This window comes from Protopterus annectens, chromosome 11.part0 (assembly GCF_019279795.1).
Source record: "Protopterus annectens isolate FY-2018-M chromosome 11.part0, PAN1.0, whole genome shotgun sequence".
NCBI classification, from domain to species: domain Eukaryota; kingdom Metazoa; phylum Chordata; order Ceratodontiformes; family Protopteridae; genus Protopterus; species Protopterus annectens.
In genome coordinates this window covers 175,112,186-175,118,185 of record NC_056745.1, presented here as the reverse complement: position 1 = coordinate 175,118,185, position 6,000 = coordinate 175,112,186, and the positions used below count along the sequence as shown (strand labels likewise).

The window sequence follows — 6,000 nt, the reverse complement described above, 5'->3', positions numbered from 1 at the left end:
GATGGGGGGCAGGAAATTCATCCCTGGTTTGGCACTTCTGTCTCTAATGGACACAGCAGCCTGTAAGTGGTTCATCTCCCACGCCCCTGCTTGTAAATGTTTCACCTCCCAAGCCCTGGCTTACACTTATCAAGGGTATCAGAATTTGTCAGAGATTTGGGATGCATGGCTAGGCTTAAAAAGGCCCTTGTGGTTGTTAGCCTAGTAAACACCTCTGAACCTATGAACCTATAAGAAATAAAAAAATTGAGACAAAACCACATTTGAAAACAACATAAATGATAATCAATACCTAAATATGTCAGTTCAATGAGAACACTGCTCCATATATAAAAAATTGAGACAAAACCACATTTGAAAACAACATAAATGATAATCAATACCTAAATATGTCAGTTCAATGAAAACACTGCTCCATATATAATAAAGTATAAGGAAAATAAATTACAATAAGGAGCAATTATAGGACAGTATTCATAAACACTGGTCTGCGGGACAATGGGACTGATGTGGGACTGCTATACAGCAAATCTGTATATCAAGGCAGTACTATGATCAGTGCACAATGGGGACACACCATGTTGTGCAGACATAGAATTCTATGCATGGAATACATATGCAAATCCCTCCCTACTAAGTGTAAGCAGTAGAAACAGACTCAGCACTGTGGTACCTGCTGGTACACTAGGGTAACCTATGGTACAGCAACATGTATCCATCAATGGTGCTGTGCTCCCAGCTGGAAGAATCCCTCTTCCATACTGTTATGTTGCTTAACAAAGTACATTGAGCAGTATAACTACACAGTAAAAAAACAAACATTAACAACATTTGCATGGTAGGAAAACCCCTATGAGCAATAGAGTTCCCTATATTGCAAATAAACCTGCTTATCATGCACAGCCTTGTCCAATCCCATACACTGCTGCTGGGGATAACCCAACAATGGGATCTTGCACAGCAGCAGAGACCCTCCTTATCATATAGTAATGACCCCTGTTCCACTGCCATGCCTAATGGCTATGGATTGTTTATGAATCACAGTCAGGGATGTCAGCAGACCACAGCAGCTACCTATGGTGGAATATACTGCTCTTTGGTAAAGCAGACGGTACTATACATAACTGCTTTATATCACTTTGCTTTTGTGTTTTGTAAGACTATACAATGTTACCATTCATTCTGTGCAATGGAGTGCCTCTTTTAGACACTAGGTACTCCTGTGTGCCATTCAGTAAAACCTAAGATGGTTGCCCATTGCTGTGATTCATGTAGATGAATCATGGCAGTTCCCAGGAACATAAATAAACATAACAAGCAAGATGTCAGTATACATCTGTTCTCTATGTTTATGATTACCAGGGATAGTCAATTAACCAGTTAGAATAATGAGATATAACTCATTTTAATTCCTCTAGCTTTCAATGCATTACATTTAAAAATAATAATGTTTTGCTTGTAACTTTTGAAACTTAACACAGGTACTTTCTAAGACAACACAAGTTTAACATTACTTCTGTGGTATGACAAGTGCATGGAACCTGAAGTTTCATTTTCTTAAGAGTTCTTACTTAATCATGTGTATTTGTACCATCACTTTACATGCTCTGTTAGTTTTACTTATGTTGGCCTGAATGTAATGCTTTGTTAATTTTACCTATGTTGATTTGACTACAAAGTCAAAGAGAAGCACGTCCCCACCAGTATTGCAGAAATAAAACTCCTGCGCCACCTTAATAATGGGTGCTAACCCTAACCCCAATGCTGCCCCTTCTCCCAACCCTAACCCTATACCTTAATGCCATTAAAAACTTCCTATAATGCTGCCAATACACAAGACAGAATCAAACATTCAAACATTCGCAAACGCATCCAATGCATCCAAACAACTCTACATCTATCCCCTAAGCCAACCCTTATCCAAACACCCCCCAAATTATAATGTACTAAGAACAGACAGAATGAATAAAAAAGGAGGTGTCATTGCCATACTTTACCCAAATACCTTTCACTTTTCATCTTTCCTGGCCAAATTCCACAATTTCCACATCCTGCAATTCTAGTTTCCTTCCTGCATCTTAATAACTCCAAAATCTCTGTATCATAGTACTTTACATACCCCCTGGTAATAATATCATAATTCTAGAAGAGATATTAGCCTGGGCCTCTCACACCATAAAAAAATGAAACTATAATCGTAGGAGATGTAAATATTAATTGGTCCACTATTTCCTCAAAAACTGCATCCAACAATCTTAACCTGTTTCACTATACTCAGCTTATTACCACCCCACCAGATTCAATAACAAAACTGATGAAGGATCTATTCTAGACTGGATACTAGTCTCATATCCTTCAAACATCCATTCAGCTGGTACCCTCTCTAACTCTTTAAGTGATCACCTCCCAGCTAACATAATCCGAGTCATCCCTTCCTCTCATAAAACAACATCACTTCAAACAAGTCAGGAATCTATCTAAATTTGACCCAGTCACTAAACAATATCCTCAAAAGTTTAAACTGGAATAATCTTAAATGCCTCCCCCTGGACGAGGCCTTCATCTCCTTTAAGTCCACTTTCCTATAAATTATAGGTAGCCTGGCACCTATTCCAGCCAAAAGAATAAGATCTAATCATGCCGCTTGGCTAACTAGAGCCACAAAATAAATTATGATGTCTAGGGATAGCACTTGGAAGCTTTGGCATAAGAATAAGAATAACACAGACTTGCAAAAGACTCGCAAAAACAACCCAAAGCTATTCTGGTCTTCTATTAGTACTCTCCTACACCCTAATCCTATCCTGACAAAACTTCAGATCAAATAGCAAGCATCTTTAATTCTAACTTCATTGATACTATAGCCAAAATTACAACCACTTTTTCCCAGTCACTCCCATCTAATAGCCTCCTAAATAATACACTGCTCTCTTTGAACTTACAGCCCCAGTCACCTCTCTCTTTCAAATAAATCTTATCAAACTACTTCATGTAATCATGATCCATCATCCACTTGTTCTAACCTATCCAAATCTTCTTCCTTGTCTGAATTCAGGCTCTCCACTGTCCCTATTGCAACTATCAAAAAACTTTTCATGAAACTGAAGCCCTGCTCAAATGCTGCTGATTGCATACCAGCTGAATTTCTAAAAGATTGCTGCTGATGTGATTGCTTATCCCATTAATGTTCTTATAAACAGATCTATCTAAGAATCCTATGTCCCCCTGCATGTGGAAAAAAGCAATCATACTACCTCTCCATAAAGGAGGGACAGCAACCGATACAACAAACTTTTGCCCCATAGCTATACTATCACCAGTCTCTAAACTCTTAGAAAACTGTGTACACATGCAACTTTGCAATTCCTTCTCAAGAGCCAAATCCTTTCTCCAATTCAGCATGGCTTCAGACCAGGCCATAGTACTTCTACTGCTATAATATCCTTCTTGGACATAGTCAACAAAGCCTGTAACTCAGGAGACATTGTTTCTATGTTATTCTTAGACCTGTCAAACGCGTTTGACACTGTCTCTACACTCTCCTTCTTTCTCATCTCTCTAACATAGATCTAACCACTCCTTCTCTCAGCTGGTTTAGGTCTAACCACTCCTTCTCTCAGCTGGTTTAGGTCTAACTACTCCTTCTCTCGGATGGTTTAGGTTTAACCACTCCTTCTCTCAGCTGGTTTAGGTCTAACCACTACTTCTCTCAGCTGGTTTAGGTCTAACCACTCCTTCTCTCAGCTGGTTTAAGAGCTACCTTACTGATAGAATGCAAGCTGTAAAATGGCAACACTCTGTATCCCCAAGGTTCTATATTACGCCCTCTACTATTTAATATTTTTATTAACAGCCTCCATCTTTCAATTCACCAAGGGTTGTTAATTCAATATGCAGATGACTCAACAATTATCTGCTCTTTCGACAATCCAATTCAACTGCAGCAAATAATCCAATCTGCTTTTACTTCCATAGAGACTTGCCTCCACAATAACCACCTCTCTTTAAATCTAAACAAAACTAAGCTTATTATTTTGACCTCAAAGAAAAGCACTCTCATTAATAAATCTCATTTCCACATTCTTTCTCTAAACAGCACAAAGATTGAACTGATTACTCATACCAAACTGCTAGGAGTCATAATTGATGAAGGCCTATAACTTGATCTACATGTACATAACAACATCTGCAAGACCCACAGAAAACTAGGACTAGTCTATAGGAATAAGCATTTTTTCTCCCTCTCCACTAATAAAGTTCTAGCTTCAACTTACCTACTTCCCTCCCTCCTATATGGTGCAGCTATACTAACCAACCTACAATCCTCACTCAAAAACAAACTAGAAACTTGCTATAACAAGATAGCAAAATTTGCTACATTCAATCTCCAGTCCACTGCCACTGCATTCCTCTAAAAATGCTAAATTGGCTCGAGTTTCCCCATCATCTTACGTTCCTTCACCTTACTATCATGTACAAACTCATCACCAAACCTCAGGGTTGTCCTGCTCTACAGTCACTGTTCTCCCGTTATAACCCTAATAGGCCCCTTAGATCAGAAAATCAACTTCTTCTCCAAATTTATAAACCTAATCTACCTGTTGGCCAGCATCTTTACTCATGGGTGATAGCTAAAATATGTAATTCCCTTCCTATAAACATTTGCACAACTCAATGCACTTCCTCATTCAAATCAGCTCTGCGGGCATATCTCCATTCTAAATGGATCTGTAACTGCTCTATGCCTTCTCCTGCCATAACTTAGACCTAGTTGATCTCTGAGCAGAAAAATCAAGGATTAGACTTGCTGCATAGTTCTAACTGTGTTGACTTAACTCTTCTGAAATGTAAGAATTCAGTTGTATGAGACTCTCATTTATAATTCTTATGAATTTTTCTTCTGCTTTACATTATTTTCTATTAGATTATATTTTTGAATGTATAACTTGTATTGTACTAGATACTCCTTTGTAATTTCTCCTCTTGCCTTATACTGTATATATATATATATATATATATATATATATATATATATATATATATATATATATATATATATATATATATTTGCTATTGTATTAGATACTTTATTTGCATTTTCTTTGCGGAGCTTTTCTCCCTGGGCCTCCACTGAAAATGGGCTCTGCTCGGCCCAATGGACTTTCCTGGTTAACAAATGGCAATAAATAAATAAATAAACAAATTATCCTTCTCCTAAAACACACACACACACACACACACACACACACACACACACACACACACACACACACACACACACACACACACACACACAGACACACACACACACTTTCACTCCCCCAACCCCACTTACCTGTATCAAGATTCCGTACTACTGCAGTGCAGATATTATATCACACTCTTGTGTTTGCTGGACAAATGTGCATTTGGTATGACACAGGGAACATATATATATATATATATATATATATATATATATATATATATATATATATGTATGTATATGTGTGCATATGTATATATATATATATATATATATATATATATATATATATATATATATATATATATATATATATATATATATAAAAAACACCGAAGCTTGACTGCAAGAACATCAACTATATATATGGTTGAAAACACAGAAGTTGACACAACAGAACGTACACGCCGAGGAACAGCTTCAGTATATGCAATCTTTTACTTTTTTTAAAATAGTTTGTTTATTTATTTAATATTTGTTGACTAGGAAAGTCCAACTATGACAGCGCCTATTTTCAGGCCCAGGGAGAAACACTCCAGGCAAATAACTTTGGAATATGAGAGGAAACTGGAGTACCCGGAGAAAACCCACGTGAACCCAGGGATGATATGCAGACTCTGCACAGAAGCCATCCCAGATGACAATCAAACCAGAGAACCTCTTGCTGTGAGGTGGCAACATTAAACACTGCACCACTGTGCTACCCATAAAACATTGTTTTTTGCAAGGAACACCTTGCACTCTCCATGTGAGGA

General features: G+C 37.5%; 1 protein-coding gene across 1 annotated transcript in view; it reads left to right on the top strand.

The window, feature by feature from the left end:
* The window catches only part of PRMT8 (protein arginine methyltransferase 8), a 653,278-nt gene that overhangs the window by 536,730 nt on the left and 110,548 nt on the right, over nt 1-6,000 (top strand). The window lies entirely within an intron of this gene.